The 22938-nt window shown below is 34.4% G+C and overlaps 1 protein-coding gene and 1 long non-coding RNA gene across 3 annotated transcripts in view; one reads left to right on the top strand and one right to left on the bottom strand.

Moving 5' to 3' along the window:
- Naaladl2 (N-acetylated alpha-linked acidic dipeptidase-like 2) overlaps window positions 1-22938 on the bottom strand; it is a gene marked incomplete in the record, with an annotated part of 1228826 nt that overhangs the window by 759266 nt on the left and 446622 nt on the right.
- LOC106148362 lies at window positions 16057-21460 on the top strand. The gene is made up of 3 exons (XR_001233721.1): window positions 16057-16130; window positions 16270-16297; window positions 21390-21460. It is a non-coding gene; the product is annotated as an uncharacterized LOC106148362 (long non-coding RNA).

Raw genomic sequence — 22938 nt, 5'->3', positions numbered from 1 at the left:
CCCTTTCTACCATGTAAGAATGAAGTAAGAAGGTGTCATATGAAGCAGAGAGTAATTCCTCCTCAGACAGCATATTTGCTGGCCCCTTAATCTTAAATGTCCTAGTCTCCAGATCTATGAGAAATAAATTGCAATCATTCATAATTTACCTGGTTTATGGTGTTTCATTAAAGCAGTCTGAACAGACTGAGACAATAAAAGCACAGATCCCCAACTGCCTCTTGCATTGTCACTCTCACTTACCAATCCAACACTGCTCCTCGCATCACCCACCCAGGGCCAAAAACCAGACTAAAGTCTATAGCTGTAGTCCAGAGCGCAGCGCAATTATTCAAACTGGCCTGTTCTAAACTATTCACGGGCCCTGCCTGGACTTGCTCTTCAAAACCACACTAAAGACAATGTCACCCTCTTCCCTTGTTCCTTTTACTTCTTTCCTGAGTCTAGAAATTACTGTATGTAGGACCTAGTGACTGGTGTGACATGCTTCCTCTGCTTGGAAACTATGAGTCATAAAACTTCCTTCAATGGTGTTGACCTTGTCATGTCATCATCTCTATAATTACATCGAAAGTACAGTCAAACTTAGCAGTGCTCTCTGCCAAGTCTTCAGTTATATGTGGCTTTGTGCACAACTTGATCACGTCATCAAGAGCACCTAATAAAGTTCATGCAATTCCTCAGTTATTACAAGGTCTATTTATTTATTTATTTTGGTGCCGGGAATCAAATTCATGACCTCACACTTGTCAGGAAGGCGCTTGTGCCACTGAGCTATATCCCCAGCCCCCTATTATAAGGTTTAGATGTTACATTTCAATTCACTTATATTGTATAGTTAGGTGTAAAGAATACTAAGTAGGAGATATAGATAAAGCCCTTCCCTTGTTAGACATGAATACAAAAATTAAAGTTAAACTGGGAGGAATGTTTGAGTAGGAATCAAATATACTCACTGGAGTTCATTGAAGAATATTGTTATAGTATAATAGTTGCCATTTCACTAGATAAATCATAATGACAATAGCTTCAATAACAAATCTTCAAATAGCCAATAAACCTTGGCTGAATTCTACATACTGAATATTTAATTACTCAATTAGAGCTTTGTTGCCATATATAGGTTGAAAATTCAATCAGGGCAGGTATCATGACTTCATTCCGGTTGTATTCCCAAGTATCAAACACAAGATAGGTTCTCCATAAAATGTTACTGACCTGAAAACTACTGCCATAAGCATAGCTTTTATCTCAGGTTAAAACTTGTCTCCTTCAACCACACTGCATTCGACTCTGATGGAATTGATTTGGCTTCCTTACATTCTGTGTTGTAGATGGCCAGTTGCTTCTGAAGCACATTTTTTTCTTCCCTAGTGACAAATGGTCCACTGAAAATAGAGACTTCCCAGCTTTCCTGAGGAGTAGGTATGACCATATTCTTAAATTGCAGCAAATGATGTTGAAAAGTACTTGTGTGACTTCAAAAAAATTCTTTAAATGAAGGCAATACCCGTTCCTCTGACCATTTCTCCATCTTGTTATCAGATAATCAAATCGAATGACTGAAACTCTAGCAGTAATATTGGACAAAATGGATGATGGCCAAATAAGCATGGTGTAGAAATGATATTTATGGTATCACCACCAATAGAGACTAATTTCAGAATTTCCTACAGATAACAAAAACAAGCCTCCATTTTTAAGCTCCAGTTATTTTGAGATATTGTGAACTGAATCATATATAAAGCAAATACTTTGTTATCATTTAATACAAAACAAAAACTGAAAATATATTTATTTCTATATCAAATATTATGTTTTACCTTAAAGAAATGCTAAGACATTTTTCATATAGATTCAGCAGAAAATATAATAAAAATGTTTTCCCACATTATGATATATTAGCATAAGTTACTAACATACTTTTCCACCATTCTTAAGGAACTTAAAATACTGCAAGAAATGTTAGCTTACAAATGTTTCATGCATATACTTTTTAATTATCTAGTCTGTTGGCATTTACACTGTATAGTGACTAAGGTTAGTGTTCTCCTTTGACTCTGGAGTTAGCTGAGAAATAATGGGATGCATCAATATTAAAATACAACAGTATTTTATGATAGTGATTTCCTAATCTAGGAGAAAGTTAAGTCTACTTTGTAGACTCAATGACTGTGGAGAACAAATTAATATTCTGTTACTATTTTTAATTTTTAAACAGAAAAGTAAGTTCTTGTCCCAATTTAAAATCTAGAATTTATCCTAGAGCTTTGTTTTTGTTTTTTATGAATATATGAAAATAAACTTCAAAGAAAGTTTAATTTTAAATATATTGCAATAGCATTGATATTTTACACTAAACTGAGAGCTGGAGTTCTTAAAAATTATAATTTTGAAGATACAATGTATATGACTAAAACATGAAAATAATTAGAGAGTATGGAGTGCAAAGCATCATACTAAATGAATAATGGACAGAGGAACAATTATTTATACCACATGGAACAAGTTTAGTAATATATAAAATGATGTCATTATATGACACCATTTTTGTTAGCCTTAAATACTATAATTAGAAAGTTTTGTTTTAATTAAACAAGTTCTTATGTTCACTGTAATGACCTTAGTATATTCATAAATAGACTTAAGAAACACATTCATATTAAAATTAACATTTATAACTATCTTTCTTTTTATTTAAACTATTTCATAATGTCTGAGTGTTTGGGGGTTATAATTATTTTTAATTCATGCATTTAATCATCATATACTTATCAAATGCCTCCAGCACAGCACGTATTATAATAGGTTCTGTGAATATATTCATGAGTAAAATAATTTTTGTTTTAGAAATTCATACATACTTGCTGAAGAGGCAGATAACTAAACAGGAATTTCAGATGCAGTGATACATACTATGGAGAGTAGATTTCAAGAAGGCACTGGGAGACCAGAAGCAGCTCCCACAAGGAGGTGGTGCTTGAACTGAGTAAGGGTGGAAAAGGTACTCTAGGCTGCGGACTGAAGACGTGAGAAGATAAGCCTAGTCTCGGTGACACTGGTTAGTTATAACCCATAAGGCTCAAGTGGTCACAAGAAGTCAAACGAGAGGCCTTTATGGTGTGAAGGGTTTAGGTATCATCACACAGGCAACAGGGAGCTATTGGAACATTTTTGTCAGAGTTGTAAAGTTGATACTACTGAATATCAGAGGCAGAATACTGTGCAATTATGATTTACAGAATCCCAAAGGCCCAAAATGTACAACAGATAATAGGAAAGGGAAATAAATTGCTCAAAGGAAGGAACAACTGGGATGAGAGAAAGAAGAAAATGTACTAAGACATTATATATATATATATGGCATAACTGTACTGCTGATGTCTGATGGTTTATTGAGGGGAAGAGTTAATGATTAAAAGATTTTTTTATATTTTGACCAATTTTGCATGCTTATATCTGGTAATCTGAGCAATTTATGTGACAACAACAATTTACAGTATAATAACCACTGGTGAATTCCCACAATCCTGTCTAGTGAAACTATGTATTGTCTCAAATGTTCTTTTAGATTTTTATTTTCTTATTCCCTTTAATGATTTGATCAATCTTCTATTCTTACATCTGGTAATCTGAGCAACTTCATTGAAGACAACAATATGTAATATAACAACCACTGTTAATCCCTATCATTTGGTTTGAAACCCCATATCATTTTTAATGTCCTTGCTTTGTTGAGTTTTTAGTTTGCTATTGTTCTTTTTTTTTGTACAATTTTCTTTAAAAGAAAAAAAGAATCCCAAAGGCCAGAAAGCATATAGCCAGTAGTAGCAAAAGCATTTTTGTCAATATATCTATATAAACAGAAAACACTAGAATGTCATTCTTGCTAAATTCTTGTTTGATTTCATGTAATAAAAATATATTTGAGTTGAACCGGACTGCTATCCTATTTTTGTATTTATATATTTATATTAGATAATTACAAATAAAATGCTTACATAAGACAGGTTGTGTGTGTGTGTGTGTGTGTGTGTGTGTGTGTGTGTGTGTGTGTGTGTATTTGAGCCACATCCTACTGCAGATTGAGACAGAGTCTTACTGAGTAGTTCAGGCTGTCCTTGAACTCAAGATGCAGCCCAGGCTGACCTCAAACTCATGGCAAACACCTACCTCAGACTTCCAAGTTGCCCAAGTGCTCAGATTACAGCCATGTACCACCAAGCCCGGCTAAAAATTTCAGTAATAAAACATGTCTTATTACAATATTGGCATTACTTGAAGAATATATAGATTTTAACTAAAAAACTTAGAGGATTCAAGAGGAAATCATCAAAATTGTTTGAAGAAAATAAGAGCTAGATTAAAATGGAAAGCAAGCCCAAACCAGTTTATTAAAGAAAATTGAAAGATAATCCTAGATACTCTTTTAAAACACATTTTCTTTCAGTGATTAAACAAGAAACTTTAATTCAAGGAAATTGACCTCTGCATTCTGTATCCTTTCACCTAAAATATATTTTTTTTAAAAAAAAACTTCCAATCATCCATGTAAATTATTTTGTGACTCAGAAACAGAAGAAAATTATTACCATTTTGCAGCTGTAGTGGTTGATTGATTGTGTCAACTTGAGAAGTTTAGAAGTTTAACTAAACTTGGCTCAGCAGTTCTACACCCTAGGGTGTAGAGGAGCCACCCTAGGGAGGATCATCACCTAGACGATATAAAAGGGAAATGAGGAAGGACAGAGGAACTTCCCTTCCTTTTGGAGGAGCTCCAGTTTTCACCTTCATCTTGGACTTCGTCTCCTGGTTTCTAGTGCAGAGTCTTCGGCTTCCACCTTGGATCCTTCAGCCTTCCATTGCAGATGCATTGGCCTCCTGGTAAGGACTTGCAGGGATCTCTACAGTGAACTCCAGACCCTGGACCAATTCCTTCGGTGTTCAAGGTGCAGACACCTTCTGCATGCTTCCTCATAGAACTCTTTGGCTGACCGTCGTGAGCCAATCTTGTAATTTCTTATACATTTATATATTTTGTGTTATATCTGTTTCTCTAGTAAAACCCTGACTGATAGAGCAGTTAATATTTATTTTTAAAATATGCTGGACATGGTGGTGTGCACCTGTAATCCCAGCATTCAGGAGGCTGAGGCAGGATGATCACTGTGAATTTGAGACCAGCCTGGGCTACAAAGTGAGCTCAAGACCAACCTGAACTGCATAGAGAGACACTGTCTCAAAAAGAGCAAATAAATAAATTAATTAATGAATTAGACATTTTCCTATGTGACATTTTAAACACAGGTACTTCCAGAGAAATTACATTAGCATTTATCACGGTCTTCTTAATTCTCCAGGATTCTAATATGTAATCAATTCTTTGTTGAATTAGTTGACATAATTTGTCTTAATAATATTCTTTGAAAATTTATAATTGAATGTTTAATTATACTTAAATGCTAATAATTTTGAAACTTTAAAAAATTAATTAAAAATTAACTAGATCACCTTCCAAAATAATGAGAGTACATTATTATTTTGGAGAAAAATATTTATTTTATAGTAAGTATTAAGAGAGTATGGTTAATAAAAATTAACAGATTTTCCTTGTTCATTGCCAAGTTTATCAATGGAGGAGCAATTAGCAAATTACTTCTACTTTGTAATAGCCATTCTGCTTGCTATGAATCTCTAGCAGTAAACATCCTGTTAAAAAATTAGATTACAGAAAAGAGGCAATAAATTCTGAATAAATTATTTTGTGTCTACTGAGACTCACGAACTAGCACATAAGCATTTCTTCAGGTCTTTAAACCATGAATAATGTAAAACTAACTTTATAACTGACTAAATAACTTAAAATGATATGTAAACTAGAGAGAGGAGAGAAATTTTCAACTCCATCACATTTCCTAAAGGGATTGGCAAAGCCATTTGAATCTTGACTCCCTCACTGAATATCAGAGTCATCCAGAAATATAAAAGGAAATAAATCTACATGATATAAAGAGAAAATTGGACAGCTACACTAGGAGAAGTTATTGTTAAGAATATTCATATATACATAATATATCTGTGTTGATAGAGATGAAAATGAACTGATGAGAGAATGGATGATTTCATTGTTTGTATCTTTGTTACCTTTAAATTTCATTTAATGAACATATGTCACATTAATAGTTAAAAGAAAGCTCTTTGGAAAAATTCTATCCCTGTTACAAATATGTATGTGTGGTTTATTTTTATCCTACTTTTTTTGGTCTTTTGTAACTTTTCTACAGTAAATTTTAGAAGAGCTTTTCTACACAGTCTAAATTTATATAGAATAATATTACATTCTTTTTTTCATAATGATGCTGATATTAACTGGTTGTACTAATTAGGGCATCAAGAATGAATTTATTCAGGATTTTAAATGCATAAAAATTCACACACATATTCAAAAATTCTATACTATAAGCCTGTTTATAATTTGAAGAAATTTGAAGATAGTTTTATAGTATAAAAGAGCAACGAAAATACATCTATGGCAATGATTTATTTATAAACTATATCCAGGCTTCAGATGCCTGAGAACTGTTTGGTGGAGGCCCATGGTGAAGACTCCAGGTTTTATAACGTTGTGCTTCAGTCCACCCACTTTGGAACTGAGGTCCACAACGCGGAGAACCTGCACCACTTTCTCTTCATGCAGATATTCCTCTTGTTTCTCTTTTGCTTTCTCTTTTTCTTTTCCTTTACCTTTTTCTTCCTGTTCCACTTGCACTGCCTATCCAGATTTCTAGCACCTCCACATCCCAACTTGTTACACAGAGAAGCAAATGAAAAGAGAGAAGAAAGTAATTGTTGGAATTATCTAACATCTCTTAATTCACTCGTATCAATTCTTTTTCCTCCACACAAATACTGTTAACAGAGAAAAAGGTAAAACAAAGAGGAAAGACAGGATCAAGAAAAAAAGAAAAGCAAACGAGTAAAAGGATGATGAAGAAGACAGTTATTTTGTGTGTGTTTTTCATTTGTCCTAACAGTACATTTCCACCTTTGAAAGTAAAGGAGAAAATGAAAGTCTCATGTTTAAATTCTGAAGTCTTTGTAAACTTTGTCATTCCTAAGACACTTCTCCATTCACACCCAATAATAATGTGATCAAAGTCACAACACATTTATTTAAAACACGATTCAGACTTGCTATTGAGTCAGTTGATGGTAATGGTGAAGCTGGCATCTTAAATCATGAATCCTTTTCAATTATGGCCACAGGGCAAGGCAACACTTTGGAAAACAGAAGTATAGATGTAAACAATGGATAAAAAAAAGAAAAAAAGAGGAAAATATATTTGTAATCCTGAGGGGTAAGAAATATTATGAGAAAATCACTATATAAATTATGCTTTGCATTTTAATTGAATCTTTTATCAGATAGCAGCTATGGTTGTATATGTATTGGTTTATTCTACTCTAAATCTTTTTGTTGTTGTTGTTGCATTGAGCCTTAGCCCTTTTAAAAAATTTTTCTGATGAGTCACAGTCTTGCTAAATCACTATCATGATTCTAGCCCCCACTAGACTAGAATTTGGGATCCTCTTGCCTCAACCTCCCAGAATGCTGGGATTACAGAAATGTGTGACAATTCCCAACCACATTTAAGAAAAATTTTTAAGAATATTGAAAAGAAAATGAATGTCCTAGCTTTCTATGTGTGTACAAGGAGTTATGTTAGATATGTTTATGAAACATAGTTTATTCATATCTCTAGCAATACCTACAAAGTATAGTTCAAACCATTCGGTAACCTTTTTAGGCTTCTCAGAGAGCCACTTGAAAAAATATGAGCATGTGTCATTGTTCATGTTATTTTGTTTTGTTTTGTTTCATAGCCCTGGGGATTGAACCCTGGCCCTTTTCACTGTTATATCCCCAGCCTATTTTATTTTATTTTATTTTATTTATTTTGAGATAGGCTCTCACTAAATTGCCAAGTTGCCCACACAGGGCTCAAACTTATGATCCTTATGCTTCATAGTACCAGAGTGCTGGGATTACAGGCATGTGGCACCACATCTGGGTCAACATGTTTATTTATACAGTTGGTATTGTTCGTGTTGTACGGCATTTGCCTAATTGTTTAGTTAGGTTTGCAAATGACTGTGTGAGAGTTGACTGTGATTATCAACTGGACTGAATTAATAAAGACTAGCAGGTTACTAAAGCACACTTCTGATTGTGTCTCAACAGATCATGGTGGCATAGTCTGGGAAAATAGAAAGATTAAACAAGCAATATAGAAATGTACTTTTTCAGGAATTGGGGACTATATCTGACTACTAGACCTTTCCTCCCTGCTCTGCTTCCTGGTCACCATGAAAAGAGCTTCTTTGTTCTTCCACACCCTTCTGTCATGACGCTTCTGCACTGGAGCCAGCCAGTCAGGGACTGACTCCCCTGAAAACCTGACCTAATTAACCCTCTCCTCCCTTACACTGTGTCAGGTATTTTTGCCCCAGCAATGGGAACACTAATTAATACACAGTGCCACCTAACTACTACACAAGAATAATTCATTCCTCTAGATATGCTACACACTAGTGTAAAAGTATCAGTAGTGTATTTTTAAATTATTGAAATCTTAAAAGCAATATACAATCCCAATGCATATACAAATTCTTTAAAGATTCTAGAAATGCCATTGGCAAAATCTGTATTGTTTTACTATTCATTCTTATTCCATATTCTATACTTTATACAATACAGAGGAATACAAACAGGGTTCAGATGAGGAAAGTAGCATCCAGTTTAAAGTACAATAGTCTGGGAAAATAGAAAGATTAAACAAGCAATATAGAAATGTACTTTTTCAGGAAAAGCATAATACATTTCCTTTGCATAAAGTTCTTCATAGAAAAGGCATAAAATACTTCTTAGATAAAAATAATGCACAACATACAGGAATGGTTATAGTACAATAATTTGTTACTCCTAGTAGTTCGTACAACGTGAGAATTACATCATTTTAATTGCAATCAAAGACTATAAATTGTTGTAAGAAAATATAATCAGTCATTTTACATACCAGCCTCTGAATCTTAGAAAGAAAACTCCATATTTTACAGAATATTATCAAAATGAAACATTCAGTAATAGAATTACATATTCTACCATACTTATAATATATATATATATATATAGTTTGTATTGCTTTATAACACATTAAAACAAGTGTAACAGATTAAAGCCAGATATATTTATCACCTTAGTTTTAGTAGGCCCAAAGCCTGGGTTTTGCTTACATGAATTCTTCTCTCAGGATGAGATAATCTCTTACAACAGTGGGATAGCTCCTTCTCCCAACCCCAGTGAACATATCAATGCAGTGCCACCCACACTAAGGACGATTCTTCCCCACAAGATCCGGTCAGACACATGCAGTAATCTCCTCTGCGAACTCTCAGACACACCCGCAATAATGCCTTCCACCAGGTTTCTGGGTATCCAGCCTGCCCTACACGACACAGCTATCCTCTGCAAAACCGCAAATACATGACCGCTCCTCAGAATCCATCTTTCTACCCCTCTTACCCACTTATTCACATGGGAATTGTAATTTCGGGTGTTTGGGTTTTGGGATTTTAATGTTTGGGATTTTAATCTGTCGTGTTCATGAGTTTTGATTTTAGGGATTTTGACATTTTGACATTTTAGCTTGAATGTTTCCTTTTCCTGGGACAGCAAGAAAGCCTTTCTGTGGCCAAATTACTCTCCAAATAACATAATCACAGTAAGGAGCCCACTACCATGCATTACACACAGTGACCTAACCCAGGTGGTGACTACACCACCACATTCACAGATTTCCCCACAGGCAAGCAGATGGTACCATACAGGGCATGCGTACCAGGAGGGAGGAATCTTGGGGAACATCTGCCTACCCCAACAACGCTGTCCTATTTGCAATATGACTGGAAATGCTGAAATCCATATAGATGTCTTTATGACTTCTTCTCTTGAACATTTTATAAAAGTTATTCTTAGTTCTAACGATATTATTACTGAGAGACTCAACAATCATTATTAACCTAATGTAGTGTGGGAAATCACAGAAAAAACCAAGTGAGTTTCAGAGACCTGTTGTTAAGTCTCCCAGGGAAGGCAGTGGGCACAGAACCCATTATGCTGATATGAGGTCTGTTTCCTCAGCTCTTTATGATGGCATCGTTCTTATATTAAGTAAAGACAGATGGCAACCTGATGCTAGTGCATCAGTTCTGAAAGAAACTGGCAAACAGTTATCTTGTAAAGGACAATTAATTCATTAAAACCAAATTCACTGTAAAGAAAGTTTCTATAATTTCCCAAATTAGCAAAGTTCCAAAAAGTAACTTTTTGAAAATTAAAATGTATTTTTAAGAAAAAAAAATTGAAACCCAAATATTAGACATCTTGCCACACCACAGATAACAAAAATAAGGATAATATAACTGAAACATAAAGTTGTCCCTTTTTCTGTCTTATCTCTGTGTCTGTCTCTCATCCCCAACGAGAAAATACATGGATGAAATCATTGAATATTCTCAAAACTAAATAATTTCATCTTCTAAATAGATCCACCTCATATTTAAATGTTTCTTTAAAAGAAAGAAAAATAGTGTTATTGCTAAAGTATTCTCCAAATTTACAGTTCCAGAATTCTGTTTCCATAACTGAAACTCTGGACAATCAAAAAATGGTGGTATATGTTCTGGAAGTGATTGGCAGGATCCCTACTGTGTTCTCAGACCTGTAATAGGAGCTTTCACAACACCATAGAATTTCATACCATAAGCATTGATATCCTTACTTAACAGGTAATAAAACCAAAGGGAAGAGATAGTCCCAACAAGCTCGAAAAACATACCCTTCATGAAAATCTCTTCTTTATGAACTAATAATTCATATTACTGAAGTCCTAACTCCTTACATTAGGATGTTAATTGTATTCTGAGAGACTTTAGTGAAGCAATTAAGGCTAGTTGAGATCATATGGGGCCATCTAAAACCATAGGCCAGTGTCCTTGTAGGAAGAGAAAGACACACCAAGGATGTGCATACTGACAGAAGGCCATGTGAAAACACAGAGAGGGGAACCATCTAATGCAAGGAGAGAGCTGCAAACAAAACAAAACATGCCGATATCTTGATCTCAGACTTCTGTCCTCCAGAGCTGTAATAAAATAAATTCATGTTGTTTAAGCCACCCAGACTGTGGTGCTTCTTTATGTCATTTCTAGTAAATTAATGCATTGTTCATCATAGGAAAAAAATTAATGGTAGGTTTAACAGACTGAAAGATAATAAATCTTGAACCTCAGATTCTACCTGCCCCTGTAGAATTAATTAAAGCACTGAATAAATCTCTAGATTATGCATCACAAACATCAGCCCTACAGGTGCTGGGCAGATTAAGGAATGAAAAGTGTCTGCAAGTGAGAAAATAAGGAGTGGAGTGGATTGCACCCAGCAAGAGGGTGCATGATTAATATAATAAAGCTGCTGATGCAACTCAACTTTAAAATGTTATACAATGAAAGACAACATACCTCTCTTTGTACAGTTTAAAGGCTGCTATAGTAGTTGGAACTTTTGCCTAGATGTCAGTTTCTTCATATAAACCTTTTGATTAAATAACCTAAAATTTCTTTGTGGCTTCAGGTTTTTAAAAGTTTACAATCATAAACTTTTTCCTATTGGAGGCATTAAGTTAAAGCAACCTTAGCATTCTCAAGGTCATCATAGGCTGGATTTTATTAGTATTGCAAGCCACTTAGTCACCCATAGTTTAATCAAATTCTTTCTAGAAATTAATTAATGTTGAATATGAAAAATGAAGAGTTTCAAGATAATTTCCATACTTGGTATTGTAGCTCAGTTTTAAACTTCCATATACATGTAGGCAATTATTATTATCCACACTTCACAAACTGGCAAATGTGGATTTCCCGTGGGCGCTTCAGACTCAAATAGTTTGTACCTGAGTGGAAGGAAGGCATGGAAAATGCCGTCACTGGAGTCGGGCTGAATTTCCACTCTGGCGTCTAGCAATGCCATTTAGCAATACTTAAACCTCACTATGGCTCAGTTTGCTCGGTACACAGAAAAGATGAACATTTATCTCACAGATTTGGTGTGAATACTGCAAAGAAAATACACCTACAGCAACATTTTCAGTGCATAGCTGGGAATAAACATCGAAAGCTGTGAGGATAAGCAGCAGTGGCAGTGCCTAATAACACTACATTTAGAGCAGAAACAGGTTCGTGGCAGATCAAGGAAAGTCAGAGCCCCCTGTCTGGACCCACCACATGAAAAGGCAATAGAAGCAGGAAATTTTGTATTTTCTCACGTTATTCCTTAACCTGTATTCCTTACTTTTATAAAGGGTAAAATCATGTACCCAGACACCAATAGACAGAGACGATCTCATTTAAGGTCACTCTCCACACACGTTTCTCCTCACTCTTACAATGTCTTCAAAACCTATTGTGTTTCTCCCTTTCAACAGCTCTGGAATCCAACTCCCCCTTCACTCTTACTGCTTTATTCTCTTTTCTCAGGATAAGCAGTGACTTCCTAATTGGTCTCCTGATTCATTTTCTCCCCACCCCCACACACTCCATTCCCCAACACTTCTACCATCAAATCATGCCTTGTCGTCTGCCCATAATAGTCAATTGTATGATTTCCACACTCTACCTTTATTAGACCATAATATTGTTACTGCTTTTTAATGATGTTTGAAGTCCTTTGAAATGGCTATGTGTTTTTGTGGGAAACATAGATTTTGGTCCTTTAGAATAAATGCAGATACAAATTCTGCCACTGACTTGTTACACAAACTCTTTTCATCATTATTTTTCCAACTAAACTAATTTATTTATTCTTTAAACAAGGACCTTGCCATGTATGTCTCATCATTCTCAATGTCCAGCATGAAAAGGCAGTAAAAGTTTCCTGAATAGATAAGAAGGAGTCAGTACTATCCCACCCCCAAATAAGTCACTCTGGCATATTGGTTATTTTGAGGTAATTGAAAAATAGCAGGTTTAAGAAGACCAATCTGACCATCATGCTGTTTCAGTCCAGCAGAAGATTAAATTCTCTAGAGAAAATATAATTCCTCAATATCAGAGAAGAAAAGTATTATTCCTATTATCAGAGATAAGATATTGAGGCAAGGACAGCTACACAAATTCTATCACACTAGACTGAAGTTTCTGACCACCTCACCTAATTAACTACCCTAACCTAAACACCTTTGCACTCCCACACTTTTATAATTTACTATTCTTTGACCAATCTATGATCTAAGTACTGAATTCTGTGCCTGTGGGTTTCTATGTCCTTATGTGACATCTCTTGTCACATAAAACTTATAGTAAATTAATCTTTATCTATTTCTTCTGTTGCACTTTTTCTATCAGTTTAATTCTCAGGCCCAGGCAAAATAAAACAAAATAAATCCCTGAAAGGATAAAGATAAAATTGTATCCAAATGAATGAGAAGACAAGTTATTGCAAGTTTCTATTTCTACTAATATTGGTGTTAAGAAGTCTCCTAAACTAGAGAGGTATTGTGCCCAAATTGATGGTTCTCCATTATACAAACAGATTTGAGAAAATAAACTTTCCTAATGAAGATGAGTGCTTCTCTCAGCTAAGCAGAGTAAAACTTCTACGGCCAAATCAGAGACTTTATTTTATGAAAAGAACAACATAGATTCCAGATTCTAAGATCAAGCAAGTTTATAATTTAATCTTTGCAAGAGCAAAACATCACAAGTGCAGCAGATCACTCATTTATCCACCCTTAAATTCTTTTTGGGCTTTGCAGTATAACAAATAATGTGATAGCTGTGGTTCCTGATGTCAATTTCCTTACAATCTAGAGGAAGAGACAGTAAATAAATAATGATAAAAGTAGATATTGGCTATGAAGTTTGATAAGTGTTATGAAGAAAAAATTGAAAGCTCAGATAAAATCATAAACATAAGGATGTAATTTAGTCACATTTCAGGAAAGATTTTATAGAAATAATTAAATGAATATAAATCATGAAGAAGGGAATTTATTTTGGCATTTTTAGGATAAGACAATTTTTTTGAGATCTGTCTCACTGTGTAGCTAAGCTGGCCTTGGACTCACTAGTAATCAAGGATAGCCTTGAACTCATTGTGATCCTCCTGCCTCAGCCTCTTGAGTGCTGGAATTATATGTGTACACCACCGTGGACAGTTATAAATCAGAATCTCATGAGTGTAACAAAGAGAGTAATTTTTATTTTGAAATTGTCTTCTTATTTTTAATTATATCAATGCAATCCACATTTTTTCCTGGATTCTAATCTCCTAGAAAACAGAGACTCTCTCTTGTTTTTGTATTATGCTGATATATCTAATTACCAATTGCATGGGTGACTACTCCATAAATGGTGTTGACTGAACATTTGAGAAAGGGTTAAAGGTAATGAGACAAGATAAGTATGTGTGATTTAGAGCACACCATAGCAGTCACTTAAATTAAGAGGTTAGTATGCTCATTAACCAATCTGAAGAACTATTAGCAATGGAAAATAAAGAGAGTGAAAATCTGTATCAAGGAACAACATATTACAATTAAATTAATGAAATTTAGGGAGGATCCATGAAAGCTCCTGCAGCTTCTGCCGCTTCTTTATAATGTCATGGTCCTAATTTATCTCATTTATATTAATGAAGAGGATTGCACAACTATTAGCATGATTGAAAATTACACTAATGCTCAGTAAATCTACTCCTAATTATTATGATTAATGAGAAATTGATCATCTTGGACCAGATTAACAACCTAAAGTAAATGAAATAGAACAAAAGAACCCTTTCTTGCTAACTCAGGTCTTTCGTCTTTTTTATTTAATGAAACCCTAAGCCATCTACTTAGTAATGTTATATACTAAGTCACTATAACCATCCATTTACATAGATTTACATAGATTATATTTCTCCCATTTATGTATTTATTTGAAATAATTACATCCAAGTGCATGAAAATATGGTCTTCTGATTGGCTTTATGCAGTGTTAATGTTTCAGAATGAAATTGAATAATAAAACCAACCATATTTTTCTCTATCTGCTATCTCTTTTAAAAAAGAAATTATTCATTTTTGTAGTTATTAGAATTAACCATTAGGGGACATAAGTCTTACCTATTCTTTTAAATATTACTACTTTTCAAAAGAGTTTAAAGTGATAAATCTAGAGAACTAAAGTTTATTTTAATCAACTCCACATCTGATTTTGTTTTGATCTGTGACACATGAGCGATTTTTCAATTATGTACTTTTCCTTAATTCTGCTTTTATTAAGACTGAAGTATGATATTAGTACCTTATTTTCTTTGTTTTATTTTAAAGAGAATTGAAGAGATTCATGCCTTATTTCTATCTTCTGTTGCTGCTAGGTGTCCATGGAAACAAGCTTGTATTTAGTGTGCACTTCTTGAATGCACTGGCCTAAGATGTGCACTTTGACAGCACAAGTAAAAAGCTGCCAAGGATAAAATTTCTTTGGGCTCCACAAGAAGCTCTTAATGAAGCAAAATTTCATGTTATAATGGCCTTTATGTGTTGAAACTGTGGTTTTCTCTCAAAATTGTGCTTATTCTTTTCTTATTGTCAAGGTTCTCTTATTGTATTAGGAGAGTTTTGTTACAAATGTAAATACACAAATATAATCCCATCAGTCTTGCCCATGGCCTAACATTCAGAAATGAATTCACAAAATATTTCTTGAGGGACTGCTTTGTGTCAGATTCTGAGCCAAGGCGGGGGACTTCATTGTGCACAAGATGAAATCCTTTCTTCTTCAAGGAGATTCTGTTTTAATTGAGGACACAGAAACAGGAGAAATTTTAAGTGTGAGAGGTGTCACCAAAATGAAAGAAGAGCCCTGATAGCTGGTAACATGGGAAGCAAAGTAAGCTGAGCTCAGGAAACACCCCTGCGGTGACATTTAAGATAAGAGCACGAGGATGACACAGCTGCCAGCAGAGAAGAACTAGGACTCCGGGAAATAAAACGGAGTCTACCACTGGATATGGATTAAAAAACAAGGTGAGTACAATAACAGAAAAAATATAGAGTAACTTAGCGAACCATGGTTTGTTACTACTCTCACAATTTTATGTATTAAACTGGACTACCTTTTCTCTACCTTCTGCTTCTCCCTGTTCCACTCTATTCTCTTTCTCAGCAAATGTCACTATCATCTAAGTAATTGGGTAAGTGAAGAGTTTGTTTACCATTAGGTATTTGTTGATTATTTTATTTTTCCATGTAGGCAAGGAGAGGTTAGCTTGCACTATCTCCCGCTATCATCATCTCATGTCTCTTTCTACTGCTAATGCTTTCATTAAGGTCTTCAGCACGTCTCACTAGCCTAGCTCCCTTGAGAGTCCCTCAGGATCCTGCAAAGCCCTTGTTCACTAGGGTTTCATTCAAATGCCGTAGTAACAATTCAGAAGTACAAAACAGGTCATTTTTCTGCCCCATGGAAAGTATTTCATGTTTTGCCATTGCTGGAGACATAGTCTCAGCTATAAAATGACATGCCTAAGGATTTGGCCTTTACACCCAAAATGAAACAATGAAAGTTTCTGGCCTAGAGCTTAATTTATGCAGAAGAGTGTTTTAAGAAAATTGATGTGGCATTAGCAAGGGAAACTCGAGGGAAGGGAGACGAGTTGGGTAACTGTTGTAATAATTCAGGCACATGTGATAACATCTAGCCTAAGATCGTCCTAATCCCGCAAATGTGCTGACCAAACTCACTTATATTTATGATCATGAATCTCAAATGAGCACTCACAAATGCCAGACAACCCTCCCGTAAATTCTACAGTAAATTTATTTCCCCATTCTTCAAGCTAACCCACATTTCCCATTTTTTCTCTCACAAAAGTCCTGGAATCACCTTCTTTATTCCTACTTCTCCACTATTGTACTCACCAATACTTGCCAGAAAAAAAATAGATTAGAAAAAATTACCTCATCTTTCTACCTGCCCGTGTACCCCCATGCTCTACACATTGATTTCAGTGAAAACAACATCCTCTGCTTTTTCTCTGTTTGTATAGATTTTTCCCATACAAAACCTGCTCAAGGACCTCCAGGAAGCGTTCTCTCTCTTCATGTTGATTTGCCAGTCTTATCACCTAAATACATGCCTTAGAATAGCCCTTAAAGGAACACTAATTCCATAGCTCTTTTTAGAGCTCTTTTTAGCTTTTCATCCTTTGATACTCTTTCCAGAAGAAATTCTGAAAACAGTTGCACACATTTTGATGTTTAATTTCTTCATACTAAATACTGGTTTAAAATATGTTCACAAATTCTTTGACATTCACTTCAAATGGTGGAGCCTAATTTTCATAGGAATCCCCTTTGTGACACACATCTATTGAATAAAACAGTACAGACGTGAGAGTATCTTCTGAACACAGGCCATAAAAAGCTTCAGTCTTCACTGGCTCCTGGCTTCTACTCTGTGGAAAACCTGTAATGTCCAGACCAGTCCTGTGGATAGGGTTTGGTACAGAAACTGTGGCCTCCTGCCAACAGCCAGTGAGGATCTAAGAACTTTTGCCAACAGCCTGTGACTGAGCCATCTTACAAAGGGCTCTTTCAGGCTCCTACCTAAGCTTTCAGATGACTGAAATCATACTCAGTATCTTACCTTCCTCTGACAAGAGACCTTGAGCTAAACATTGGATTACTCAATACCTGGTAAATACATAAAACAGTGTCTGGCCCTGAGAAGGGCGTGTGTGTGCGCACGTGAATGTGTGTGTGCATGTGCATGTGTGTGTGTGCATGTGTGTGTATGATTATTAAAATTGGTATTATGACTACTATTATAAGAAGCAGTAACAATGCATGACTCGTCAAGGGCCACCATCTTTTAAAACCCAAAGATTCTTTGTGCTTGTCTTTTCTACCTCTTGTAGCAGAAGATATAAGTGACCAATTGCTTCTTATTGAAATGCATTTTTCCTTTAAGCTTCTTGATATCATCTCTCATATTATTTTCATGGATTATTCTGCTCTGTTTGATCTCTTAAGTATTGAATATTCTGTCCTCAGCTCTCCATTCTGTTTGTTTACACATGTGGCATAGGAGATTCTACCCAATACTAGTGTATTTACATAATTATTGTTCTCTGTACCAAATCTTAACCTACAGTTCTGATCTCTCCTATGGATTCTTCATATAGATACAGTATATAATTTTTTTTCACCTAAAGATTCTTATAGGCTGTCAATTAGTCTTCTTACACTTACCATGTCCAAATAAGAACGCTGGATTACCTGATTACATTTATTTTATTTGTTCTGCCACTAAAATTTAAGCTGTATGAGTACAGAAGTTTTTCATACAAGGTATTAAGTACTTGGAATTGAGTGCTTAGAAATGTGCCAGGCACATAACAGGTACACTAAAAAACTGTATGAATGAAAAATTATTTTGTTATACATGACAAAAGGAGGAGATGAATCACTTGAAACACCTAAAAATATAAATGTTTTTAAATACCACTCAAAATTTATTTTCTGAAAAATATTTAAATATATAAAATAATACAAATAGATGTTATTATGAAACATTGCATGCTTAAGTGCTTAATTAATCATTTGACCTTTACATTATGTATATTGTTATAAAATATAATAACTGGTTACTTTTATTTTAATTGGAAAAATATTGTCAAATAATATCTGTCATTTTAGATTTCCATCAAACGTCAATTTCTAATAGCAATCATCTACATATGAAATAAAAACTTATGATCTACTATATTTTCTAACACTGTTTTAATACAGTTTTCAATTAACTAACATTTTGTTGAGTTCCTAATGTGCGTCAACCACTATAGACACAGTGTGATATAAAGATAAATAATGCTTAATTCTTGTTAATACACAGGACTATGGCCGACACAGGTATTGAACCAATCATCATACAATGCAAACTTTAAGGGCATTTACAGGGGGATAAAGGTGACAGGTAAACAAAATGTGGTGAGAAGGCCAGGAAGCACTCCCAAGATATCGTGTATCTCAGATGGTAGAGCTGCTGTGCAGCCTTTCTCCCCCAAAATTAAAAATTGAATTCAATTGATCATAAATTTTTAATTTTTTCTAATAATTGGAAAGCTTTTCCTTTATCTGTTTAAATAAACATTATTCAGGCTATAAACTTCATTTTTTTCTCATGTATCCTTGATATACATTCTTAAACATTTTTTTTAAAACCACCATTACTTTACTAAATATAAATTCTAAGGTATTTATATTACGTAAATTTTATTTATATTATTTAGGTAAATTTTCAGGATAAGATGAATTATTCTTCTTTCATTTTGATTCTATCTTTTTTTAATATCTAAGTCACATTCCACACACTGAGCTTTCCGAAGTCTTATGTTGCTGGATTTCAGTGATTCAAGCAAGACACGTTAAGCCTGAAATCACCAGAGTCATATAAAGGGAACATCGGTCCAAGGAAAGCTGCTATTTTCTCTTAGCCCACTCAGCTATGAAACAAATATTCTTTAAATCATTTTCCTTTTGACTATTGAGCACCGAGTTCCCTGTAACCAAGGAAACAGGTTTCAGCTCCCAGCTTAACAGACAGTAGACAATTATCTGTCAGAGGTGAGAGTCCCTCCTCAACGCACTTCTGAGCTAATGCAGCACCCTCCTTCACCTTTCCTTAACTTCTTCGTTCCGGCGATGCACACTCACAGCTCTCTTCCACCGCATTTTTTTCCATTCTCCTTATGAGACTTCCTAAGGTTTTTGAGACTTCCTATTTGAAATTATGTAAAATAGCAAAACTTCCCCCTAGTTGAGATAGACTGTAAACGTCAGACTTCAAGAGGAAAGGATAACACTTTTTGGTTAATACCCCTGGTGAGAGCGACTGAAACGCAGTGCGTGAATCTGAGCAGCTTGGCTGGGTGGTTCTGGTCTAGGAAAACTCCCCAAGTTTCACTCAAGCGATTGGGTCAGGCTGCTGTCCCCAAAAGCTCGCCAGTGGCCCTAGGATCTGCTTCTAAGTTTAGTCACATAGCTGTTGGCAAGAGGCCTCTCCGCCACAATGCCCTCTCCATCCGTTTGTACAGATACGGCAGTTGTGAAAGACAAAGTGAGAGTTCACATAAAATACATATTTATGAGAAGGAAATACATGGCAAACAAAAGTACTTAATTTTATTCTCTTAATATGGTTATGAGAAGTATCTGTAAAACTTAGAACTACCGGTGATTTTCAAGGATTCTATTAAAGAAAGATAGAACCTTCATGGTCTCTCAGGTGTTTCATAGCCTTATCTCAGAAGCGATACACTAGCCCACGTATGAAACTTGCTACACTATTGTGGGGGACTACACAGGAATATAAAAATCAGAAGGCAAGATCGATGGGGCCAAAGTAAAGCCTTACTGTGAGGATGATCTAAGTTAATATTTGTAAAAACATGTAGAAGTGTATCTGGCTTGTAATAAATATTATGTACGTTTTATGTATGCATAATAAACACTTCCATCAGATGTAGAGTTAAGATCAAATTCTGTGCGAGATGGGGGAAAGCCTGCCAGATAATCTTCTCATAGTCTCAAATGGCCAATAGTACACAGAAGTCTGCTACTTACTGCTAACATTTATATACTCATTTACCAAGTTAAGAAATTTGAAGACGATAAAAGTGAATATGCAACAAATGTTTTCAGGGGATGTTCAAGATGAGACTAATAGAGGATAGATATTCAAAAAAAGTAAGAAAATTGTCTTCAATTTTGAAAAGTGAAAAGAGTTACTACTGTCATTAATAATGGTGCCTGATCATGTATATAATCTCTATTTCCATCAGTTTCCTTTGTGGGAGATAGTAGAGTACTAGTAAAACAAAATCTACACTATCCTTGCTATGCCAAGTTATCCAATGTTTCCACCAGTTTCCTTTGCCTTGTTTCAAAAATTAACTAAAAGAGGAAAAATATATTTCCTACCTATTTAACTGAAAAATTTTATCAAGCTATCAAACCATCATTTTCAAGGTTCTCTTGAAATTCCTTAAGATTTCTTTTTAAGAAACATTACAAAAAAATCTACAGATTCTTTTCTAATTTTTTCCTGTACAAATACATTAAAGTTATGTTTATATTCAAAAGTTTTTCACTTTTCAAAATTGAAGACAATTTTCTTACTTTTTTTGAATATTTATCCTCTTTTAGTCTCATCTTAAACATCCTCTGAAAACATTTGTTGCATATTCACTTTATAGTCTTCAAATTTCTTATCTTGGTAAATAGGTATATAAATGCTAGTCTATCCTACTGCTGTCCACTGCGGGCATTATTGGAATCAGCAAACCATCGCTATATCCTAACACATCAGGTAAGTTCTGCTATGTACAATAAATTAGAATTTCAATTAATTTATTATGTTTCAATTTTAAAAATTAAAAAACTGACAAAACAACAATGAATTTATATTAAATCTTGCTTTATAGTGTACTGACTCGAGGCAGAGTTAAATTAATTAAAATATATGCCTATGAAAAGGAAACACATGAAAAACTACAATATTGAAATTTATTCTATTAAAATACAAATTCCTCATCCAAGTAATGGGAAGTACTTATAACACTTGGAACTCTGGGTGTTTTTAAATAAATGTGTTAAATACTTTATGAAATGTAACTTTTAGAATAAAATAGTATTTGATTCATCAATACCATTGAAGATTATTTTTCCAAAATTTCTGTTTATTTAATGACTTCAATGTTATATAATAAATACTATTGATATCTAGATGGACAAGTAAAATAGAATAATTTTTATTGATACATTTTTAATGATTAGATACTCTCAAATTATTACTTTGGGTAATAATTTAAGATAGATAAATACTCAAATCTTAATTGCTTTGCTTACATATTTTATTCAAATGTAGTATTCTTGATTGAATGATTAAGACTCCACCGCTAGAGTTCAATCATATGGTCATGTTTAATGCAAGAAAAACTGAAAACTTCAATATTATGATGTTTTCTTTAAAGAGGGAGAATCAGAGTTGCTCACCAACTAATTCTAAATTACAAAAGAAAGGAATTAAACTGTACTCAATAAATCTTCTACCCTGTGATTTTATTAGATGAGAACCATGATAAATGGAGCAATGGAGTAGTTTACCAAAAACCATTAATATGATTAATACAGAAGCAGACTTTTGGCTTTATCACTTTTTGCCTAACAGCACGTCCAAATCATTTCATACATAAAAGACCTACAGACATATCTCCAGCCACTCTAAATCACAAAGTCACTCTTATCTTAGGAGTCACACTGTACTGCCCAAAATCTATTGCAATAACCCAGCCTAAAACATATTTCTGAGTGGGCGGGGCATGTTATTAGAATAAGAAGGTACTCTGACAGACAGTTATCAAATTAAAACTTTCTTCACAGCACAGGAAATAGCCAACAGGCTGGTAAGACAACCTAATGAATGGGGACTTTTTCCAGCTATTCCTCAGAGAGAGATGCAATATTTAAACTACATAAATAACTCAAAAAATAGACTTCCTCCAATTAAAAAAAAAATCTAAAACAACCATTGAAATGACTAGAAACTTCTCAAAGGAAGACAGAGAAATGGTGAAAAGGTATATGAAAAACTATTCAGCTTCTTTGGCAATTAAAGAAATGCAAATGGAAACAACACTGATATTCCATCTTACTCCAGTAAGAGTGGTAGACACAAAAATCTGAAAATACAATAAATGCTGGGAAGGTTGTGGGAAAAAACTTGACAATAAAAGTTGTATTTGACCCAGGTATATCTCTTCTGAGCATACAT

This window comes from Chinchilla lanigera, unplaced genomic scaffold (genome assembly GCF_000276665.1).
Source record: "Chinchilla lanigera isolate Chin_1 unplaced genomic scaffold, ChiLan1.0 scaffold00019, whole genome shotgun sequence".
In the NCBI taxonomy this organism is placed as follows: Eukaryota; Metazoa; Chordata; class Mammalia; order Rodentia; family Chinchillidae; genus Chinchilla; species Chinchilla lanigera.
The sequence above is the reverse complement of the archived record's forward strand: the minus strand, read 5'-3'. Positions and strand labels throughout refer to the sequence as shown.